A 24298-nucleotide genomic window follows, 5' to 3' on the forward strand; every position below is an offset into this window, starting at 1 on the left:
TTGGGCATTCATGACCATATAAGGTTGATGAGCATATGCCAAATTTGAGTGGGGGTAGTAGTGTTGTGGGGCTCTTTCCGGAAAATGGGGCCTGGGATGACGATACTCCCTTGCTTCAGAGGCTGCCATAGTCGTTTCTTCCTTCTTCTTCCCCCTCGTCGTTCCTCCGGACCCGCTTTGGACGGCCTGGGAGGTCGCCCTTATGGCTGCTTGACTCAGAATCCTACCTGTTTTCAAACCATTTTCCACCATCTCTCCAATCTTGATCGCTTCCGCGAATGGCTTACCCATGGCTGACATCATGTTTTGGAAATAGTCAGACTCTTGAGCCTGGAGAAAGGTAGTGACCATTTCCACTTCATCCATGGGAGGTTTCACTCTCGACGCCTGTTCACGCCACTTAATAGCATACTCTCTAAAGCTTTCAGAAGGTTTCTTCTTCAAATTCGACAGAGAGTTTCGGTCTGGCGCAATGTCGATGTTATACTGGAATTGTTTTACAAAATCTCTGGCGAGATCATCCCATATATGCCATCGGGACATTTCCTGATCCATATACCATTCCGAAGCTATCCCTACTAGACTTTCCCCAAAATATGCCATTAGCAGTTCTTCTTTTCCACCGGCTCCCCGCAATTGGTTGCAGTATTTCTTAAGATGTGCAATGGGGTCACCGTGCCCATCGTATTTCTCGAACTTGGGGGTCTTGAAACCCATTGGCAGGTGCACGTGAGGGAATATGCACAGGTCGGCGTAAGAGACGCTTTTTTGTCCGCTCAATCCTTGCATATTCTTCAGACTTTGTTCAAGGCTTCTCATTCTTTTGGCAATCTCATTTTGTTCTGCAATTCTGGGGTTCTGATCCTGCCCAGGTGTAAGCTCGCACTGAGGCGGTAGAGGATTAGTGTTGGTAGCGAACCTGGTTGGTTCCATTGAGAACGATGGTGCTTGGAATGTAAAAGAGGATGAGTCAAAGCTTGGCTTGTATGTGGTAGGTGGTGCCGTAACCGGGCAAGGCGATGCAGTAAAGATGTTCATGCTTGCATCAGTGGCCGACATTCGGGGATGAGGCTCAGAAGGCGATCCAGCAGAGAAGGCTGAGGTGGCTGGGTACCCAAATGGGGTAGCAGGATAATTTATGGGGACATTAGAAGTCCCGCTTGACCTGGAGAATAATTCAGGGAATCCGGGGACGACACTTGGCGGCTCTTTCCCATTATTCCAGTCGTCCAGCATTTCCAACATGCGGAGCCGTAGGATTCTATTTTCTTCCACAGTTGCGGATTCAGGTGTGAGGACGGCTGAGATCGAGCTTTCCTCGGAAACAGGGATTGTTTGCAATGGAATTTCTGAAGACATTTCCACATTTCCTTTTGACCTGGTGAAGTAAGTGTGAGTACTACTTCTGGCCCTGACAACAGGTAGTTGAACACTTCTCCTTGACCTCGTGAAATATGAGTGCGAGGCCAGACTTTCACCAAACCAACCGTCTTTTCAAAAACCCTGGAATACTCAATGACAAACGCACGGTTAATTTGTAGCAAATAACAGATAGTTAATCTCACGTTGGACATGATGCACCTATACAGTTAAGTGGATTACTATATGTTTGCTACGAGAGCATGCGTCATTCCGGCATTTTTTATTAGTTTTCTCTTTTTTTTTTCTTTTTCTCTTTTGTTTTTTGTTATTTTACAGTAAAAGAAATGCGACCGGATCCGATGAGGATTGCCTACGTATCACGATGCCTACGTGAATCAGATCATTACGTAGTTCGAAAAACGCAAATGAGTGTAAAAGAAGCAAACTCTTTATTGTTGAAAATGTTCTATTACAAACTACATTTTGCAAAAGAAAAAGCGAACTTTGAAAACAAACCTAGATTCAAAATAGACTAAAAAAATCACCCTGATGGGAAAAACAAACAGAAGATGCTAAGATACAGATTTGACCTATGAACGCATTATGGTTTTGAAAATTGGTGTCCGCGGGGCATCGTTCGGCCTCACCGCGGTCCTAGGCGTGAGATCCCTCTCAAGTTGCTCCAGCTCGTGCATAGTCTGCTTGACATAACCCATTACTGCCGAGAGGACGGTAATGCTGGACATGTTCTCACATTGTAGACACCGTCTGGTGATGACATGGGCAATGGCCTTGATCCTATCTCTGGTTTGCTTCTTCTCTATGAGTAGACGTTTTATCTGATCGCTGCATATCTTGAAAACTTGAGCATCTTGTACCTGCTGATGCTTCAGTCGCCGTACTTCCGACTTCATCTGGGCTATTGAGTTGTACCAGTATCTGCTCTCCATTTGGAAATCCTTGGCCAGATTAGCTGCTTTGATTTCAAGTGCAGCCAGCTCTCTCTTCATTTTAGCAACAGTCTTCTCGTGGTCGCTTTCCAATTGATTCAGGTATCGGCGATGCTTATTTGCTCTTGTATCCCACTGTGCTTTGAGCTCTGCTATGACGTTTTCAGATTTCTCCAAACCATCTTGCCATTCTCTGATTTCACTTTTTAGCCTTTTTATCAGGTGCTCGTCTGATCGACGCCTTGGCTGTTTATCTACGTCCAACCTTATCTGTTTGATCTGGGTTCTGAGCATTTCATTTTCTTGGATTAACCTATTCCGCTCTCCCAGATCGGTAGCAATTTGCACGTTGTGCTCGTATTTCATGCCTTCTACTTGTTGCTTTAACCTGCTGATTTCGGCACAATAGCCTCTTTCCTTTGCTAACCAATCCCAATGCCTTTGCGATGACTCGGTGAAATTCCGGATGTGGGGTCTCTTAGCTGGCCTTTCATGCTCAAGTTCCCTTCTGTACCATGCAAGGTAACCTGGCGCCGTTTCTCCTTTGGCTCGATCCCGCACGCAAGTATCTGATTTCAAATATTGACCCTCATTCCAGATTTGGCGAATCTTTGCTTCTGGGAACTGTCCGTTAGGACTTATCTCAACTGCTTGAGCGCTAAGATCTTCCTCATGAGGTACTGTCTGGCATCTTCCGAACTGTCTCAAAACTCGGCATGGCGCGTAAGGTTGAATGCTCTTAAGCCCCATCAGTAAGAAATGAGTTTTAGCTGCAGACATATATAGGATCTCATCAACAGGCAACCATCCCAGCGTCCATTGTATTTGGCTGGCCGTAAGAGTTTGAAAGAACGAGGTCCATGCCAGGACTCCTTTGGGCAAACTGATCTCTTTGGTTCTCGTGTAAGATTCTTCTATGCAGGTCTTTTCCGGGGAACCATGGCTCAAAATCTCGGAATGATGGCAGAGGTGCTCGGTCATCCATATCTGTAGGAGCAAGTTACAACCTTCGAAGAAATTTCCCCCAGCTTTACAAGCTGTAAGAGCTCGAAAGATGTCAGATACCACCATAGGCGCGAGAGTACTGTCACTTTGCGTGAGTAAAGTGCTGACGACCCCGGATATCTTCAAATCAATGTTTCCGTCTTTCCTTGGAAATACCAGAAGGCCCAGGAACATCATCATGAACGCTACCCGTCTGTGCTTGTCCCACTTCTGACGAACTCCTTTGCTGCACAGTTTGTTGATTGGATTATTGAATCCCCCCTCATGACCGTACCTATCATATATGAAGCATGGAGTACAAAATCCGGCTGCTAGATCCGGGTTGTGGACTGTTCTAGGTATCTTCAATGAATCTAGGAATCGATGTACCGTGACGACTCTTGGGGCGACCAAGTATTTTTACCTCAAGGGAAGCTCAGTATTCCCGACGTATCCGGCCATCTCTTCCAAAGTCGGGGTGAGTTCAAAATCAGAAAAATGGAAAACATTGTGCGCCGGGTCCCAGTAGGTGATCAAAGCCCTTATGATATCTCCCCGAGGTTGGATTTCCAATAGACCCACAAGACCTTTCAGATATTTCTTAACCTCATTTTGTGTCCTTCAACACCTAGATCATTCCACCATAGCCGTAACTTGACAGGGATTTTGGTCATTATTGAAAAATGTTCATTTTGCATCGTGCTCATCCTGCACATTTATTAAGGTGATTTTAACAAAATGACTTGACTCAAAAATATTTTACAAAGGGGATCAAGTTTTGAACACGGCCTTTAAACACTTCGGGGACGAAGATTTTAAGGCTGTGTGGGTCAACTGGACAAAAATGCTAAACAAGACCCAAAGGTGGCTGTTTATGCAAAGTCAGCCTTCCGGCGCCCCTTTCGGGAACATTCGGCTATTTATGACAAAACAACGTCACCTGACTTATTTATGACTCTTTAAAATTTGACACATCTTTTTTTATTTATTTATTGATTTTGGCTATTTTAGCAAAAATGGTGTTGAACCCGACGAGGGTTGCCAACGTATCTCACATCCGGTGAGAATCAAACCGGCGTAGTTCGGGCATATCATGAATAGAGAAAATCAAATAAACCTAGAAATCAAGAATAAGTATTTTTATTATTTTTGAAAAAAAGATAAAGACTAAAGAAAAATATTTTTTTTAGGCAATATTTGGACTATTAGTCTGAATTTATAAAAGGGGTACTACAAAAGAAACAACACATTTTTTGAATTATGAATTTTCCATTTTTTTTTACTTTTAAATAAATACCTTTTTTTTTTGATTTTGGACATGAAAGAATTTTTTTTTTTTGCATTATTTTTTTTTTATAATTCAAACTAAGAAGACAAATTTTGTTTTTATTCTTTTTTTTTAGAAAAAATTCCGGCGAGGTTTTGACAATACTTGAACATTGGTTTTATTTTTCCAAAATAAGTAATTATCTCCCTACGCTGCTATTTTTTCCTTTTTTAGAAACCGGTCAGCATGCGGAACCGAAGCAAATAAATGCACAAAACAAATAGGATGCAGCAGGGTGGTCTTCTTCATTTCAGGTTGCCTGTCCTAGACGGACCCAACCCCTGTGTTGAGTCCCCTAAGTCAAATGCAACATGATGCAAAATAAGCGTTCCTACTAGGGATCCGACATGAAGTCAAGTTATTCTAAGTTTGTAACCTGGGTATTTGTTCTAGACTGTGTACCCGAGCGGACAACTCGAGTCGAGGAGGGGGCTACGTACCGGGGACCCGCGAGATCGTCCGGCTTTGTAACTTGTCCGACCTCTTTCTTATTTAAGGTATTGACACTAACAGAATAGGGAGTCTCGACCAGCGAGCTTCTCCCCGGAGGTAAGAAGAGAAAGGTTTCGGCACAGTTTATATACAGTTCAGATAATATCAAAGCGGTAAAAGACAACATTTAGCACGTTATGCAAAAACATGTAATAAAGATCAGATAATAAAGCCAAATATAACAATTATTCTAAGCTCGAATTCTTGAACCCTGAACCAGTGGTTCTGGGTTTATTCCCCAGCAGAGTGCACCAACACCTTGTCACACCTCCTTTTGCGCCCCCCGCCCCCGAAGGGTTAAATGCGCGGGTGGAGTTTTTCCAATTTAAGTGACAATATTCGAAATGGGATTATTTATTTAATTCAGAGTCGCCACTTGGGAAAGGTTTGGCTTTTGGTGTCCCAAGTCACCGGTTTATCTTGAATCCCAAATCGAGGAAATTTTCGACTTTTCCAAATGAAGTCTGCGAACCAGAAATTCTAAGTAAGGAATTCTGTTGACCCGAGGGAAGGTGTTAGGCACCCTCGAATCCCGTGGTTCTAGCACGGTCGCTTAAATTGTTATAATGGCTAAATATCTGATTTAAATACATGTTATGACTTACGTGCTTTTATTAAGTTTAAACCGCTTTTATTATTATCATTTATTTTTATAGAATTGCAACGTCGTGAAAATGCATCTCGAACCACGTCACAATCAATGCACCCGTAGTTGTTAACACATTTCGACTCCGTTGAGATTTGAATTTGGGTCACATAAATGCGCACCCGAATTTAAGAATGTAATTTAATTAAGTCGCGCCTAAAGGGTCTAGCGCGTTATTATTTTGTAGAAGGCCATGAAATTTATTAACTGGCCTATCCTGAATTCTAAATAATTATTATGGTTATTTATTGAGGGCCCCGCAATTTTGCATTTTTATTTGGCGAGGCTCATCTCTATTTTAGAAAGGATATCCTAAAGTGGCTACATTTCTAATGCATTTGTCTCTAAAACTAGAAGAAAAGGTACATGCTAATTCAATTATAGGCTTTTGCCTAATCCGGATTCTTGTCAATTTCTGACTAATTATTTACAAAGTGGAGAGATGTCATACCTTGTGAAACATGCTTTAATTGGACAAAGAAGTTACATTCGAGATTGACCCAATGCTATACTTGCGTCCAAACATTTCTTGAATTGAATTTTACTAGACTTATTTAGGCTGGAATAAGGGAACTAACTACTATGTCTTATTACTGATAGGGATTCGAACGCGCTTCTATATGCTGCCTAGCGGGTTCTGATAAAGGAAAAACTAAAAATAACACCAAACATCATTGCGTAAAAATGGAAGTACTCTATTGCATGCATCTCATTATAGTTAAACAGGAATTCAGTCGAAAATTCTATGTCAATTATTCATGCATTCTACATATTATACTATTACATCTTGTACTGGCAAACAACTATGAACTAAGATGCAAGAGGCTAAACTTGATTAAGTATTATCTAACTAATCTTTCATTACTGAATCACGCTAATCAATTTATACAACAGAAGTCAGTATATCACAAGCATTACAAAACAGACATCTAAATCTTCTTCAAGAACTCCTTTCATTTCATGCTTTTGAACTGTTACAGTTAACACCAAAGTTGGATTTGAAATGTGTACCTGGAAAACACTGAATACTGAAATGCAAAGAAGAAGTGAAGCAGAAAGGTCAGCAGCAGCAGGAAACCAAATAGCAGCAGCAACAGCAGGTAACCAAATAGAAGCAAAAACCTAGTGCAAGATGCAGCTGGAGCCAATGAAAAATGGCAGAATATGGCAAGTTCCCAGTAATATGACTCAGAATTTAGGCAAAACAGATCTGGGAATGCACTGATGCTACACACAACCAAAAATCTCAAACAGAACTCAAAAGAAATCGAGATGGAACAGGGAAAATCCAGGCCAGATGAGAATCAAGACAAAGAGGAAAAATGCAGTTCCTCTTTCCTGTGTTATGCCTCTCTCTATCTATTTCTGTCTGTGTGTGTATATACTATCCTTTCCCTCTTCTTAGATCTCCTAATTATCTCTATTATCCGATGGTATCCTTTCTCCTCTAATCTCTTATATCCTCACAGTGTGTGTGTTTCTCCCCTCTATCTGTCATGTCTGCATCTATTTGTATGTATTTCAAGCTTTCTCTTTCAAAAAAAAAACTCCTCACAGTGTGCTTCCCTCTCCCCCTGTATTTTTCAGCCGTCCTTTATCTCTGTATGTCCTCCCTTTTATAAGCCTTCACATTACCCCTTTTACAGCCTGATAGATTATCACCAATACCCCTCCCATGTGCCTTCCATTTTTAGTTCCACTTTAGCTAATTAAATATTAAACCCCATCATTCCCTTGGCAGGCTTAACTTTTAAAAGGTTTAATACTTTTAAACTAAAGCAAGGTATGGGAAGTAGAATATATCTGACAGCATATGCTGTCAAACCATTTTTTAACTCAAAAACCCTTTTATGCAGGAAACAGGCTGTGCACAATGCACATGCTGTGCACAAGTGCACATGCCATCAACTCAGATTTCAATTACAGATCAAGCCTTAGGTTTCTGAAATCATATTAACAACTATAAGTAACTGAACTTGGTTCTTAATTGATTCAGGCAAATGTTCAATAAAAGCAAATCGATTTATTTTGTTCAGGCAGTTGAAACTAATTGACGACACATGTCGACTCGACTATATTAGCATTAACATACACAATCGTAGCCAAAGATCAGACATTCAAAAGTATAGGACACATGACTCGACTTATACTGATTAAACAGAATTGTACTTCGAGGAATCAGTTAATCAGTACAAATTTGAAATTCAAACTAATTGCACAACAAATACATATGCCTTATCAGAATAGGAGGGGGGATTCAGACAAACACAGAGGTTCAGGTAAAGTGGACAAACAAAAGTTGATAAAATTAAAACAAATATGAACAGACTTTTAAAAACAAATCACATGGACTAAAACAAGTAAAGGAAAGAAAGCAGACTCACCTTAAAACTTGAAAAGTCAAAAGTTTGAACTCGGATTTGGACAGACCTTTCTTAAGGCTGAACGGAATTTAATCGAAGTGTTTCTCAGATGAGAAACACTTCGATTAAGGTCCATTAGACCTTAATCTCTTTGGCTCGGACGGACATGGACCAGTGATGAAGAACTACAAAGTTCCAAAACTCAGATCTGGGATTCATGCTTCCCTGATCAGATTCGGACCAAACCAAGTATGGTTTGGTCACGAGGAGGGTCTGGGAGTGTCTGGTGTGAAGCTGGGGTTAAACGGTGTAGATCGAGTTTTGACTCGAATCTTCAAATGAAGATTCGAGGACCTAGAGGATGATTCGACCTAAACGGTCAACAGGTCCATGTTCAGGGTGGTGAGGGGGTTCTATGGTGTTCAGGTGGAGGTCACCGGCGTCCGTGCCTCCGGTTTTCATGGTGAAGAGTACAGGGGCGGCTCTAGGGTTTGGGGGTTCTGGTGAAGACGACGAGGCTGGGGTTCGGATAGGGGGGCAGGGTAAGATTATGGGCTTATATAGTTAGTGGGTAGGCGGATCTCAACCGTTAGATCAATCCAGATCTACGGTCTGGATCTGATGGCTTAAGTGGAACGGTGTCGTTTCGAGGGTAAAGGGTTTGGGTTGGTCCGGGTAGAAACGGGTCGGGTTCTGTTCGTGGGTATGGGAAGTGTGATCTTGGCCGTTGATCAATCTGAGATCAACGGCCCAGATCAACCTGTATCAATACGACGTCGTTTGGACTCTCTGGGCATCAGCTGGACTGGGCCGGGCAGGCCTGGTTTGGGTATTGTTTGTTTGGGCCAATTTTAATAAATTGGCCCAATCCGGAATAAGAAAGGGTCTTTTCTTTTTTTTTATTTTTTATTTTTATTCCTTTTTCTTATTTATTTTAAAAACAAAACTAAGCAAAAAATCAAACTAAAATTAAATACACACTCGATACAATTATTTGCACACACACTACAATATTTCAAAACAGGTAAAATCAAATAAAATAAAAGCACGGACGAAGATGCCTATTCATGATTTTCTATTTAACGACCGGATTACGGTTCGAATTATGCATGACATACACATTTTTTTTATTTTTTTTTAATAAAGTAAAAATGGGCAAAAATCGCAAATAACCAACAAAGTGCCATGTAAAAATCCAAAATTTGTACAGCGGGGCCGATTATTATTATTTTTTATTTCTTTGGAGCGATTGTCGTGCGAAACAAAAATCACGTGCTCACACACCTTATGCTGAGCTGATAGCCTACTAGGAGGAATGCCAACCTATCTATCGGGACCTGCGGCATGAAACACAGTGTCCCCATGCAAAAGGGACGTCAATACGAATAAAGTACCGAGTATGTAAGGCAGGAACACATAAATAAGAACAGTAATGTAAAGAGAGATAGATGAGATACAACCTGTAACATTTGCGTGCCTTTGGGACTATTGACATAAAATGCATAATATATATATATATATATATATATATATATATATATATATATATATAAACATAAACTTTTAAAAACATTCGCCTCCATGGGCATCATTATCATCATATCGTACCCGGTCTCAAAAAGGACTCGGTAAAAATGTACCCGGCAATCATAAAGCTCAGTAAAATCGTACCAGACCACGTGGAGCTTGGTAAACCCAACTGATCAGTGGTTGCACGATAGGTGCCGTACCTGACCAACTATAGCGCGACTCGGTAGAGTAAAATAGATACATATATATAATGCATACTTGACTCATGGAATCACGTTCTAAACCTTTTGGAGTGGTGTAAGGTCGTTGCACCTTCGTTAACATTATGGACATCATACTATCAATATGAACTTCACTAGGATTCAAGGATCATACATACTTTCTTAGAATAACTTTGTACGGAAAGAGCAACATGGACAATCTTAGTTGCTAGGAGTAGATCCGTTATGAAATAGCATATTCATTTCACTTTAGATCATGCCAAAAGAAAGAAGGAAGTGCCTTAACATACCTTATCACAATCTTTCCAATCACCAAGTTGAACTCGCCCCAAAAGTACATGTTACAACATTCCCAACTTGTCGACTTTCGATGACATGTGATTTTTGTCATGTGATTTTTGTCCCGTTGTTGACATGTGACATGTGATTTTTGTCCCTCCCCAAATCTTTCACATTTTTAGCACGTAAATATTTAATTTAGCCTTAATGTAGCTATTTCAGCTTATTTTGACTCTTTTTACTTTATTTTCGTCACAAAAATGAAAATTACAAAAAAAGATATATAAATTTTAGTTTATTTATTTCTCATAAATTTTGAAAAAAATACAAAAATAGTACTTTATTTTTATTTTTATATAAATTCAAAAATACAAAAAAATTATTTTTTTTTGTTTTAATTGTCAGTTTGTTTTAATAATTATTCTGCTTACGTAGGATTAATTAAATAAGGTCGTATTTTTATTCTCGGTTGCGAGGAAAGAATAATATTTGGGTTCAAACGACTCATTTTAGGCCTTATTTTCGGACCTAGCCCAAAATATTTTCAGCCGAGATGCACATGACAACACATAATTCACACATGCTAGCACATGAACACAACACACAACTCACACATGCTAGCACATGAACACAACACATAACTCACACATGCTAGCACATGAACACAACACACAACTCACACATGCTAGCACATGAACACAACACACAACTCACACATGCTAGCACATGCACACAACACACAACCCACACATGGTCTTCAATATTCTCCATTAAAACCCAAACAAAAACACACACGGGAGAAGACCTTAGACACCAGCCCCCTCTCCTCTCTTCATCTTCTTCAAACCACCCAATCACTACCCATTTTTCTGGCAAAAGAACACCCCCCTCCCAAAAGCGCGGACAGGGTATACCTTCGATATACACTCAATATACCGCGGATATACACGGGCAGAACACCCCCTCCCTAACGTATCTCCTTCTTTCTTTCTTCTCAAACCAGAAAAAAAACTAACTTTTCACCATCAAAACCAGCCTTGAAGCTCCAGTATTTCAGCCATCAAAATCAGTTTAAAACACATCAAAACAAGCTTGAAAATAGCTCCGTTTCTTCAGTCAAAACGACCTCTAAAATAGCAGCAAAAACCTGTTGCAAACAGCCATAAAATCCACCCCTAACACCACCAAAAATGAGCCAAAAGATCTGCTGAAATTGGCTAAAAGAAATCGGAACAGATGCGTTTGGATTTTCATCGCCGGTCAAAGTCGCTAGTCTAGGTTTCCGTTTGAGTCTCCTTCTAGTCCGTATGGTTTTGCTTGGCTTTATTTCGTTTTGGAGTAACGATTGTTGAGCTGTATCCATTTCATGAAGAAGGTTGTCTTCTCAGTCTATTGATAGAATATTCATATCAAAGGTTCATTTCCTCTAATTTCTTGTTTGCATTAGATGAATGTTTCAGTTTTGATTTAGATCTGTCTAAATGTTTTACTATTGTTTCTTTTGTTTCTGTTTTGATTTATGTGTGTTTGATTAGAATTATTTTCTCAAGTTACTAAATGAAAGCTAGATTCGTTTGAATTGGTAGATGTTATTAATCAAGTTTCGTTGATTAGGTGCAATTAATAAATCATTGTGATTACGGGTACGGTTCCCGTGACGTAGTTGTGATGCTTAATTTCTAAATTTCGGGGGTGCATCTCATGTAACCCGATTATAATGGCTCTAGATAATCTTAGTGAATAAATTAGGATTATTTTTTTTGATAGAGACAAAACAAAAAAAATAAAAATCATAGTTGCTTTTAGGCTTGCCCTTTTAAAAATAAAATGAGTCGAGCCTCGCCCAATAAAATGCACAAACTGCGGGGCCCTCATAAATGTATATACTAAAAATACTCAGAATTTGGGATGGGCTGTTCAGCGAATTTCGCAGCCTTCCTCAAAGATAATAACGCGTTAGACTCTTTAGGCGGCGATTTTAATTAAATTACATTCTTAAATTCGGGTGCGCATTTATGTGACCCAAATCCAAATCTCAATGGAGTCAGAATGTATTAACAACCACGGGTGCATTGATTGCGACGTGGTTCGAGATGCATTTTCACGACGTTGCAATTCTATTAAAAAATAATAATAAAAGCGGTTTAAACTTAATAAAAGCACACAAGTTATAACATGTATTAAAATCAAATATTTAGCCATTATAACAATTTAAGCGACCGTGCTAGAACCACGGGATCCGTGGGTGCCTAACACCTTCCCTCGGGTCAACAGAATTCCTTACTTAGAATTTCTGGTTCGCAGACTTCATTTGGAAAGTCGAAAATTTCCTCGATTTGGGATTCAAGATAAACCGGTGACTTGGGACACCAAAAGCCAAACCTTTCCCAAGTGGCGACTCTGAATTAAATAAATAATCCCATTTCGAATATTGTCACTTAAATTGGAAAAACTCCCTCGCGCATTTAACCCTTCGGGGCGGGCGCGCAAAAAGGAGGTGTGGCAGCTCTGGCGACTCCGCTGGGGAGAAGCTCCCAGAACCACTGGTTCAGGGTTCAAGAATTCGAGCTTAGAATAATTGTTATATTTGGCTTTATTATCTGATCTTTATTACATGTTTTTGCATAACGTGCTAAATGTTGTCTTTTACCACTTTGATATTATCTGAACTGTATATAAACTGTGCCGAAACCTTTCTCTTCTTACCTCCGGGGAGAAGCTCGTTGGTCGAGACTCCCTATTCTGTTAGTGTCAATACCTGAAATAAGAAAGAGGCCGGACAAGTTACAAAGCCGGACGATCTCGCGGGTCCCCGGTACGTAGCCCCCTCCTCGACTCGAGTTGTCCGCTCGGGTACACAGTCTAGAACAAATACCCAGGTTACGAACCTAGAATAACTTGACTTCATGTCGGATCCCTAGTAGGAACGCTTATTTGCATCATGTTGCATTTGATTTAGGGGACTCAACACAGAGGTTGGGTCCGTCTAGGACTAGCAACCTAAAATGAAAAGACCATCCTGTTGCATCCTATTTGTTTCCGTGCATTTATTTGTCTCGGACATGCATGCTGACTGACTTTGGAGTATTTGAAAAATATAAACAAAAAAAAATAGCAGTGTATAGGGTTAATTTTCTACTTTGAAAAAATAACAATGCCCAATTACTGTCAAAACTCTGCCGAAATTTTGAGATAATAAAAAGGAAAAATGTTTTATTTTCAATAATTTGCTTTACTAAGAAAAAGAAAAACAAAAAGATAGAAAAATAGTCTTTTATTTTTGGAAAGTTGTTTGTTGAAAAAAAAGGAAAGAATTTTGTTCTAAAATAATTCGGTTAATTTGACCGAACTACGCGGGTCTGATTCTCACCGGATGTGAGATACGTAGGCAAACCTCATCGGTTACGACCCCAATTTTCAAAAAATATCCAAAAATATTTTCCTTTAGTTCCTTATTTATAAATCTTTCCTTAGAAAATGCAAAAAAGAAATAAAAAATAATATAGAAGTTTTCTTTAAACTCAAATAAAAAAAATAGTTTCCTTCTTTCTGAAGTCTTTCATACGAAATGAAATAAGAATTAAAAATCAGCAACAAAAATCCAAAAAATACTCTTTTCTTTTTAGTCTTTCTTTTGTAAATGTCCATAAAAAATAAATATTTGAAAAATTAATTCCAAAAATATTTTCGCTTTTCTTTAGAAGTGCTTTTGTAAATAAATAAAAACTCAGAAATTCCAAATCATTTTCTTAAAAGTCCCTCTTTCAAAATTTAAGAGGCAACATCATAAATCAAAAAATATATTCTTTCTTCCGTAGAAAAAGGTGAAACAAATGAAAAATCAACCAAACACATTTTTCTTTTTCTTTTTTTTAAAAAAATAAAAAATATATATATATATATATATATATATATATATATTCCCAAAGTTCAAGTCAAAAGCAAATAACTTTTTTAGAAGTCTTTCTTTAAAAAATAAAACAATAATCAAAAAAAAATCTTCTTTCTTCTTTTAAAGCATTTCTTTCGAAAATTCCAAAAAAAAAAAAAAGAGTTAGTTTACTTACTCCATTCACGATCGCGAGAACTACACCGGTTTGATTCTCGCAGGGTGCGAGATACGTAGGTAACCCTCATCGGGTCCAACCTCCCCTTTTTCAGAAATGGCCAAAATGTCAGAATTTTAATTTATGAGTCAAGTGATGCCGTTTTGTCAAGAATAGCCGAATGTTCCCGAAAGGGACGCCGGAAGGCTGACTTTGCACAAACAACCATTTTTGGTCATTTTGAACTTTGACCAATTTGCCAGACAGCCTTGGAATCCTCGTCCCCGAGGCTTTGTGAGGCCATGTTCCCAATGTCGGATCATCATTCTGAAAAAAAAAAGAAAAAAAAAGAAAAAAATAAAAAAATAAAAAAATCAAGTGATGCTGTTGTTGTAAAAAACGGCCAAATATTCCCGAAAGGGACGGCGGAAGGCTGACTTTGCATAAACGGCCACTTTTGATCATTTTTTAGAGTTTTGATCGGCTGACCCTCACAACCTTAAAATCTTCATCCCCGAAGTGCTGAAAGGTCGTGTTCGAAAATCAGATCTTTCTTTCTAAAATATAGTCAAATCATTTTTGAGTCAAATCATTTTTGCTTAAATCACCTTAATAAATGTGCAGGATGAGCACAATGCAAAATAAACACTTGTTTCTTTATTTTCGCACTTGTTAGGCCCGAACTACGCGGGTTTGATTCTCACCGGATGTGAGATACGTAGGCAACCCTCATCGGGTCCAACCCCACCTTTTACTAAAATAGCCAAAATCAATAAATAAATAAAAACGTGTCAAATTTTAAATTTTGCCATAAATAAGTTGGGTGGTGTCCAACCTTCCCTTTTGCTAAAAATAGCCAAAAATATATGTCAAATTTTAAATCTGTCATAAATAAGTCAGGTGATGTTGTTTTGTCATAAATAGCCGAATGTTCCCGAAAAGGGACGCCGGAAGGCTGACTTTGCATAAACAACCACCTTTGGGTCATTTTTTAAGGTTTGGTCCAGTTGACCCACACAGCCTTAAAATCTTCGTCACCGAGGCGTTGAAAGGCCGTGTTGGCAATATTGAGTTTTCTAATTTGAAAAACGATAAAAAGAGTCATAAATAAGTCAGGTGATGCTGTTTTGTCATAAATAGCCGAATGTTCCCGAAAGGGACGCCGGAAGGCTGACTTTGCATAAACAGCCACCTTTGGGTCATTTTTTAAGGTTTGGTCCAGTTGACCCACACAGCTTTAAAATCTTCGTCACCGAGGCGTTGAAAGGCCGTGTTGGCAATATTGAGTTTTCTAATTTGAAAAACGATAAAAAGAGTCATAAATAAGTCAGGTGATGTTGTTTTGTCATAAATAGCCGAATGTTCCCAAAAGGGACGCCGAAAGGTTGACTTTGCATAAACAGCTACCTTTGGGTCTTATTTAGTATTTTTTGTCCAGTAGACCCACACAGCCTTAAAAACCTTCGCCCCGAGGCGTTGAAGGGCCGTGTTTGCAACACCAGGTTTTTATTGTAATTTGAAAAAAAAAACAAAAAAAAACAAAGAGTCAGCAGTCGGGTGAATACCGTTTGAATTTTGTCATAATAAGCCGAGCCAGCTTCGGTCGCGTCTTAAACCGTTCTTGCCGAAGTAGCCTTAGAGTATCTTTCAGTTGTCGAAAGGTTATTTTCGTAAAAGAACGGACAAGTTTGTAAAATGATCCTCCCCGGCCTCAAAATTCATGTGTAATTTGGAAGGGGCCACGTTTGCAAAAAATAACCGTTCGGTTGCATTTTGTGAGTGTTGAAACCCAATTTTTTATTATGAAGAAAAAAAATGTTTCATTACTTTTACCTTTCATTTGGCCCGAACTACGCAAGATCTGATTCATGCGGGGTCATGATACGTAGGCAATCTCCATCGGATTCGATCATAGCTATAAAATAAATTGAGAAAAAAAACTGAAAGAAAAGGAAAAAGAAAATCGAGTGAAAAAGAAAATAGAAAAAAAAAACAAAAAGGAAAAAAGAAAAAAAAAGAGTGCAAAAAATAAAAGAGCGGCAAAAACAAGATCAAGAGTGACTAAAGAGAGGCAAGAATAAAAGAAAAGAGGTACATAGTGAAGAGGGCTAGTTTAGGGTCGGGATGAAACATGCAACCCGTTTAAACACATGGTAAAAGCGTTTAACTGTTTAGGTGCATTGCATCCCATCGTGCGATTTCCTATATGTTATATGCTTCAAAACTAACAAGGTTGTGTGTGTGAGTAAATTAGCCAGGTTCTGTTCAGGTGATTGGTTTTGTTGGTATGCAGTGATGAGCAGCCTTGCACGCGGCCACAACATTATACACAAAACTGAGCTCCACCTCCCAGAAACGCCCATCCTTACCAAGCTCCATATAGTCCCCCAATAAAATGTTCATCAGTACAATCCTCACCTAAGAGAGTCTTTCAAAAGGAATCAGTTCACCTCTATTGGTGAATCATACTCAGGCTTGTTCTAAAAGCTAGTCAGGCGAAGTCTGCTGCAGCCAGTGGCCCCAAATCGGCCAAACACCGAGTCACCCCTCCCCGCATCGAGCTGATACTAGATGTGAATGCCACTCTAGAGCAGTGGGGCACGGTACAAAGGATTGTTGGTCATTGGACCCTCAAAATGGCAGTTGAAGACTTGATTGAAGCTGAAAGAATCGTTCCCCGGGACGAAAAGGTTCCTAATATGATGAACATTCCCCTGCCTACTCTTACAAACGGGCCAATAGACGGAATGATCTGTGAAGCTGAGAAATTTGATCTGGCACTGAAGGCTATTGCAGCCATTGCCGAGACAGAAGAAAAGCCAAAAAATGATTGTCAAGCGTGAAAGTTCCCCATCAGACGGGAGTCTCGGTAGCCTGTCTTGCTATCCTTTCTGCATCTGGATTATCTTAGGGTGTGATCCAGATGTTTTACTTTATTGTCTTACTTTCCGATGTAAACCCTTCTATCTTCAAAATTTTTAAAAAAACAAACAAAAAAAGAAAATCAAATGAAATTGATATTTCATTTTCCCGGAATGTCTCTTTTCTTAAATCTTGTCAATTTTCTCATTCTCTTTTAGTTCTGTTAAATGCAGATTTCAATAATATGACATGCTTGCGGACTTCATGCCCGGATCTTAAAACTCTGTCAGACCTCGAAATAATGAATCAAGAATTGGGTCGCCATGAAGAATAGCTTAAGGAAACAAGACAAAGAGTTGGAACAACTGAAGGAAAATTGATTCCCGAAATTGGAAAGGTCCATACATTACAACAAGAGTACTGCCAAAAAGAGTGCGTTGTACTTGGGACACATCGAAGGAAATGTCCTTGAAATAACTGTCAATGCAAATGCAGTCAAAAGGTACTATGTTGGATCCTTTATATAATAAAATCTTGTCCGTTTGAGATGACGAAGGCTTTCATTCTCGCTACCCAAACACTATCAACCCTTTGCAAAACCCATTTGAGCTGGTTACTCTTCTTTGATTACCCTCTTTGGAACCTGAAAATATTATTGAAAATAAAATGAAAAAGAAAAATGAAAAAAGAAGAAGAAAGAATTGGAAAAATAAGAAAATATATATACAAAAAAAAATCCAAAAACAAAAGTGGCCTGAACTACGTTTGACTTGATTCCGAAAGGATACGTAGGCAACCTCTCCTTGGGGTTCAGTCACACCAAAACAAAAATCCAAGAAGTCCCCCAAAAGTGAAACTGGGGCAGAAGTTATAATGGTTCGGCAATGATCCCTCCCAAAAGGTTCCAAAGTTGTAGTTCAACCCAAATTCTTTTTACCACAAACCTTGTTCAAGTCCTTCTGATCAATCGGCAAAGCGGTTCAAAATGGGAGGATGGAGTTATTTGGACCTGATACAACAAAATGAGAAGAATAAAATGAGAGAGTCTTATTAGTGAAAACCCACACGGGCACCGTAAGGCGACGGTAAGCAGAGAAAATCAAATGAGAAGTCTTGTTAGTAAACACCCACACGGGCACTATAAGGAGATGGTAAGAAATGAAATGAAAATGCCAGCTCGTGAAAACCCGCAAAGGGCGCCCATGATCGAAAATGAGATCCTCACAACCACCGTCATCAACAGAGTCCTAGCAAGGTTCCTTGGTATTCAAGGCAAAGTTGTGATGAATTTTTGAGAGTCGGACGGTTTACACAGATCATGCATCCAGTCCAAAAGGCATGTCATGTTCATTGAAGTCCGCATGTACTCTAGATAAGTCCTTCTCTCCTTTGCCCTAAAGGGACACTTCTAGTTTTTAAACTCTTTCTCCATTCAATTATTTGTTTCTCTTTGAATCCCTTTTGGTCTAACACTGTTCCAAAACCAAGACAAAGAAAGATTGGCAAGACTGATTTACAGGGCTTTCGTTTGATACACGCTAATGTGCAAAAGGCACCCAGCCTCAGCAGGTGCATCAAGTCGACCTCGACTGGCCATGGCGGCCGATGCACAGGAATCAAAACTCTTGGAAGGAGAAAATCAAATTAAAGCGCCTATAAAGGCAATTGAAGTTGAAAGGGTTGAGTTTCACATGGCTAATCGCCTCAGCAAAGTCGAAGAAACCAAGGTACCCCCAAATGCTCTAAAATTGAAGTTGGAAGAAAGAAGACAGAAAAGAAAGGCCTACAAAGGCAAAATAAAGTTGGAAAGGTTAAGTCCCACGCGACTAGCCATTGCAGTTAGGTTTGAGGATAAAAAAAAATCCCTGATGCTCCGAAAAAAAAGAAAAAAAAAACCAACAATGGATTGAGCCTGAACTACGTCTGACTTGATTCCGAAAGGATACGTAGGCAGCCTCTCCCTGAGGTTCAGTCACACCAACAATAAAATCCCATTTACCCTGAAATTGAAATCGGGGCACGTCAAACGGTTTAAAAGTCGTAGTATCATCTACCTCTCTTTACCAAGCACAACCCTTCAGATCAATTACCAAAGGTAGCGGGAAGCCAAGAAGCATCACGAATGGAGACCGGCACACTCTAAATTGAGAGAAATAAAATGAGAGAGTCTCGACGGTGAAAACCTACGGGCACCGCGAGGCGACGGGAGTAGAGAAACCAAAATGAGAGAGCTTGTTTAGTAAAAACTCGCAAAGAATGCTATCAAGCGACGACAGGAAGAGAAATGAGAGAGGTCGACTGGCGAAAACCCGCAAAGGGCGCTGTTGGCCAAAAAGATGACTCCGCCCCAGGAAGTCTCGGCAAAATTCCATCGGTTTGAAACACAGACCCATTTTGGTTCGGGAGGAAATGCAAGTTCATTGAAGGTCAGGCGTCCAGTCTAAAGAGCATGTCATGTCCATTTAAAGTCAGCATTGTCTTCCTCAGATAAGTCTTTTTCGTCCCGAAAGGGACACTTCTTTTCTGAAGTTTGCTTTCTCATTTCTTTGTTTTTCTTCGATTCCCTCTCATTTTATAACCCTGAGTTCCAGATATACCGGAAAGGATAGGTGGCAGGTTTGGTTTCACGAAATTCCGTTTCACGAAGGAAAATGCCTCGTTTCGTTGGTACGTTTGTCCAAACCTGATGAATCATGATGTTTGACTGCATTTAAAAAAAAAAAAAAGAGAGAAATTTCCCCAGCAAGTCCGCCTTGTACAAATACCCACAGAACTTCCCATGTACAAATCCCCACAGAACTTCCCTTTGTACAAATCCCCACAGAGCCTCCCTTTGTAAAAAATTCCCCAGCGAGCTTTCCCAACAAATCCTTGCAAGTCCGCTTTGCAAAAAATCCCCGACAAGTCTGCCTTGTACAAATCCCCACAGAGTATCCCCAGTAAAATCCCCGTTGAGGATCTCCAAGCAAAACGGGACACAAAAAGAGCCTTACAAGGCAAATCATCACGGAATTTGGAAATACAAGCCTGAGCAGTCCAAAAGGGTTTTGCCATTTAAATCCAATCAATGGCAGGATTTCTCAACAGAAATAAGGACGCAACAAATCAATGGGAACAATCAAGGTCACTGAACCAACCGCCATTTCCAAACTAACAATTGTTCTTTGTTTGAGAAGTTGAAACAGGTATAATCCAAGACAATCGTGCAAGAAGCAGGTGTCACCCAAAGAAAAAGGTACATGAGTACAAGAAACAGTTTGGCAATAAGGAATTCACTCGAAAGGTAAGTTTCCAAGAGATTCCCTTTTATCTTCTACTAAAACAAGAAAATTCAAAAAAAAGAGGTCAGTTAGTATCCTCGAACTTTGTCCCCAGCCAGTCAGCATTAGGGTTTTAAACCTTAAACTGAACTTTTCCATTTAGTCAGCATTAGGGTTTTAAACCCTAAACTGAACTCTTTCCATTCAGTCAGCATTAGGGTTTTAAACCCTAAACTGAACTCTTCCCTTTAGTCAGCATTAGGGTTTTAAACCCTAAACTGAACTTTTCCATTTAGTCAGCATTAGGGTTTTAAACCCTAAACTGAACTTTTCCTTTAGTCAGCATTAGGGTTTTAAACTCTAAACTGAACTCTTCCCTTTAGTCAGCATTAGGGTTTTAAACCCTAAACTGAACTTTTTCCTTTAGTCAGCATTAGGGTTTTAAACCCTAAACTGAACTTTTTCCATTTAGTCAGCATTAGGGTTTTAAACCCTAAACTAAACTTTCTCCATGTAGTCAGCATTAGGGTTTTAAACCCTAAACTGAACTTTTTCCATTCAGTCGGCATTAGGGTTTTAAACCCTAAACTGAACTTTTCCATTTAGTCAGCATTAGGGTTTTTAAACCCTAAACAGAACTCTTTTCCTTCAGTCAGCATTAGGGTTTTAAACCCTAAACTGAACTCTTTTTCCTTTAGTCAGCATTAGGGTTTTAAACCCTAAACTGAACTTTTTCCTTTAGTCCGCATTAGGGTTTTAAACCCTACACTGAACTCTTTCCTTTAGTCAGCATTAGGGTTTTAAACCCTAAACTAAACTCTTTCCTTTAGTCAACATTAGGGTTTTAAACCCTAAACTGAACTTTTCCCATTTAGTCAGCATTAGGGTTTTAAACCCTAAACTGAACTCTTTCCTTCAGTCAGCATTAGGGTTTTAAACCCTAAACTGAACTTTCCCTTTAGTCAGCGTTAGGGTTTTAAACCCTACACTGAACTTTTCCCATTTAGTCAGCATTAGGGTTTTAAACCCTAAACTGAACTCTTTCCTTCAGTCAGCATTAGGGTTTTAAACCCTTAACTGAACTTTTTCCATTTAGTCAGCATTAGGGTTTTAAACCCTAAACTGAACTCTTTCTTTCAGTCAGCATTAGGGTTTTAAACCCTAAACTGAACTTTTTCCCTTTAGTCAGCATTAGGGTTTTAAACCCTAAACTGAACTTTTCCCATTTAGTCAGCATTAGGGTTTTAAACCCTAAACTGAACTCTTTCCTTCAGTCAGCATTAGGGTTTTAAACCCTAAACTGAACTTTCCCTTTAGTCAGCGTTAGGGTTTTAAACCCTACACTAAACTTTTCCCATTTAGTCAACATTAGGGTTTTAAACCCTAAACTGAACTCTTTCCTTCAGTCAGCATTAGGGTTTTAAACCCTAAACTGAACTTTTCCCATTTAGTCAGCATTAGGGTTTTAAACCTTAAGCTGAACTTTCCCTTTAGTCAGCGTTAGGGTTTTAAACCCTAAACTGAACTTTTTTATTTAGTCAGCATTAGGGTTTTTAAACCCTAAACTGAACTCTTTTCCTTCAGTCAGCATTAGGGTTTAAACCCTAAACTGAACTCTTTTTCCTTTAGTCAGCATTAGGGTTTTAAACCCTAAACTGAACTTTTTCCTTTAGTCAACATTAGGGTTTTAAACCCTAAACTGAACTCTTTCCTTTAGTCAGCATTAGGGTTTTAAACCGTACACTGAACTTTTCCCATTTAGTCAGCATTAGGGTTTTAAACCCTAAACTGAACTCTTTCCTTCAGTCAGCATTAGGGTTTTAAACCCTAAACTGAACTTTTCTCATTTAGTCAGCATTAGGGTTTTAAACCCTAAACTGAACTCTTTCCTTCAGTCAACATTAGGGTTTTAAACCCTAAACTGAACTTTCCCTTTAGTCAGCGTTAGGGTTTTAAACCCTACACTGAACTTTTCCCATTTAGTCAGCATTAGGGTTTTAAACCATAAACTGAACTCTTTCCTTCAGTCAGCATTAGGTTTTAAACCCTAAACTGAACTTTTCCCATTTAGTCAGCATTAGGGTTTAAACCCTAAACTGAACTCTTTCCTTCAGTCAGCATTAGGGTTTTAAACCCTAAACTGAACTTTTTCCCTTTAGCCAGCATTAGGGTTTTAAACCCTAAACTGAACTTTTCCCATTTAGTCAGCATTAGAGTTTTAAACCCTAAACTGAACTCTTTCCTTCAGTCAGCATTAGGGTTTTAAACCCTAAACTGAACTTTCCCTTTAGTCAGCGTTAGAGTTTTAAACCCTACACTAAACTTTTCCCATTTAGTCAACATTAGGGTTTTAAACCCTAAACTGAACTTTTTCCTTCAGTCAGCATTAGGGTTTTAAACCCTAAACTGAACTTTTCCCATTTAGTCAGCATTAGGGTTTTAAACCCTAAACTGAACTTTCCCTTTAGTCAGCGTTAGGGTTTTAAACCCTAAACTGAACTTTTCCTTTAGTCAGCATTAGGGTTTTAAACCCTTAACTGAACTCTTTTCTATTCAGTCAGCATTAGGCTTTTAAACCCTAAACTGAACTTTTCCTTTAGTCAGCATTAGGGTTTTAAAACCCTAAACTGAACTCTTTTCCATTCAGTCAGCATTAGGGTTTTAAATCCTAAACTGAACTTTTCCATTCAGTCAGCATCAGGGTTTTAAACCCTAAACTGAATTTTTCCATTCAGTCGGCATTAGGGTTTTAAACCTTGAACTGAACTCTTTTCCATTCAGTCAGCATTAGGGTTTTAAACCCTAAACTGAACTTTTCCATTCAGTCAGCATTAGGGTTTCAACCCTAAACTGAACTCTTTCCAGTTAGTCAGCATTAGGGCTCCAACCCTAAACTGAACTTCTTTCCATTTAGCCAGCATTAGGGTTTTCAACCCTGAACTGAGCATTGTTTATTAGTCAGCATTGGGGGTCCAACCCTGAACTGAACTTTTCCCTTCAGTCAGCATCAAGGCTCCAACCCTGAACTGAACTCTTTCCATTCAGTCAGCATCAGGGCTTCAACCCTGAACTGAACTCTTTCCATTTAGTCAGCATTAGGGCTCCAACCCTAAACTGAACTTTTTCCAGTTAGTCAGCATTAGGGCTCCAACCCTAAACTGAACTTCTTTCCATTTAGCCAGCATTAGGGTTTTCAACCCTGAACTGAGCATTGTCTGTTAGTCAGCATTGGGGTTCCAACCCTGAACTGAACTTTTTCTTTCAGTCAGCATCAGGGCTCCAACCCTGAACTGAACTCTTTCCATTCAGTCAGCATCAGGGCTCCAACCCTGAACTAAACTTTTTCCATTCAGTCAGCATTAAGGCTCCAACCCTGAACTGAACTTTTTCCATTTAGCCAACATTAGGGCTCCAACCCTAAACTGAGCATTCTTACCTTGTGGCAATATTAGTGATCCAATCCCGGAGTTGGCATTTTGTAGACTGAAATTTTCCAATCCCTTCATCAATTCTATAAACTTCCCGGCAATTAACTCCCGAAATTTTCCTAGTGAAACTGGGGCAGAAAATTTCGTTTGTTTGTTTTACCTGTAGGTCTAACCTCGAGGCGCATGGATCGAGACGACCCACGAGATGAGTCTCAACCCAGAATAAAGAAAAGAAGAAAAAGAAGAAAAAAGAGCAAAAGAAAAAAGGAAGATGTTCCCACATATTGGAACAAACAAATGACAGGTCGCTCAAAAATTGGATCAAATTCCCGAGCTCCGCCAATCCCATTTCATTCAATACTGCAAAAATAAACAAGCACCTACAACTTGCAAGCATCAAGATTCGGATCGAAGTCTACAAGCAGAATCAGCTAAGACCCAAGATCAAGTTGCAAAAGAATTATAGATAGGAATCTTGTAACTCGTAGCTGATAGGCTTAGTTAGTCTTTTTAATTTTGATTTTTATGTAATAAATAGGACATCAGAC

The 24298-nt window shown here is 39.3% G+C and overlaps 1 long non-coding RNA gene across 1 annotated transcript; it reads left to right on the top strand.

The window, feature by feature from the left end:
• The first annotated feature begins 16161 nt into the window (after positions 1-16161).
• On the top strand, positions 16162-17613 carry LOC138882346 (uncharacterized). The gene is made up of 2 exons (XR_011403916.1): positions 16162-17069; positions 17296-17613. It is a non-coding gene; the product is annotated as an uncharacterized lncRNA (long non-coding RNA).
• Positions 17614-24298: the final 6685 nt, after the last annotated feature.

This window comes from Nicotiana sylvestris, chromosome 11 (assembly GCF_000393655.2).
Source record: "Nicotiana sylvestris chromosome 11, ASM39365v2, whole genome shotgun sequence".
NCBI lineage: Eukaryota > Viridiplantae > Streptophyta > Magnoliopsida > Solanales > Solanaceae > Nicotiana > Nicotiana sylvestris.